This window comes from Fulmarus glacialis, unplaced genomic scaffold, assembly GCF_000690835.1.
Source record: "Fulmarus glacialis isolate BGI_N327 unplaced genomic scaffold, ASM69083v1 scaffold33238, whole genome shotgun sequence".
Classification (NCBI taxonomy): Eukaryota; Metazoa; Chordata; class Aves; order Procellariiformes; family Procellariidae; genus Fulmarus; species Fulmarus glacialis.
Genome location: NW_009230700.1, coordinates 33,152 through 33,477, shown reverse-complemented (window position 1 = coordinate 33,477; position 326 = coordinate 33,152). Strand labels below are relative to the sequence as shown.

Sequence of the window (326 nt, the reverse complement as noted above, 5' to 3'; positions counted from 1 at the left end):
GGCCAAGAAGAAGAGCTGCTTCCAGATCACCAGCGTGACCACGGCTCAGGTGGCCAGCAGCATCACCGAGGACACCGAGAGCCTGGACGACCCAGATGAGTCCCGCACTGAGGATGTGTCTTCTGAAATCTTTGATGTTTCCCGAGCCACTGACTATGGCCCTGAGGATGTCTGCGAGCGGAGCTCCTCCGAAGAGACTCTCAACAACGTGGGCGAGGCCGAAACTCCTGGCAGCATCTCTCCCAACCTCCTTTTGGATGGGCAGCTGGCTGTGGCTGGTGGGGGGGGGGGGGCGGGGCCCCCCACCTGTGGCCCCCCACGGGGGG

The 326-nt window shown here is 63.5% G+C and overlaps 1 protein-coding gene across 1 annotated transcript in view; it reads left to right on the top strand.

Moving 5' to 3' along the window:
• Window positions 1–7: 7 nt before the first annotated feature.
• Window positions 8–326, top strand: part of TSC22D2 (TSC22 domain family, member 2) — a 29,469-nt gene continuing 29,150 nt past the window's right edge. Inside the window, exon 1 of the mRNA XM_009584332.1 lies at window positions 8–311. The gene's annotated coding sequence lies outside the window, so the exon portion shown is untranslated. The remainder of the gene's footprint in view (window positions 312–326) is intronic.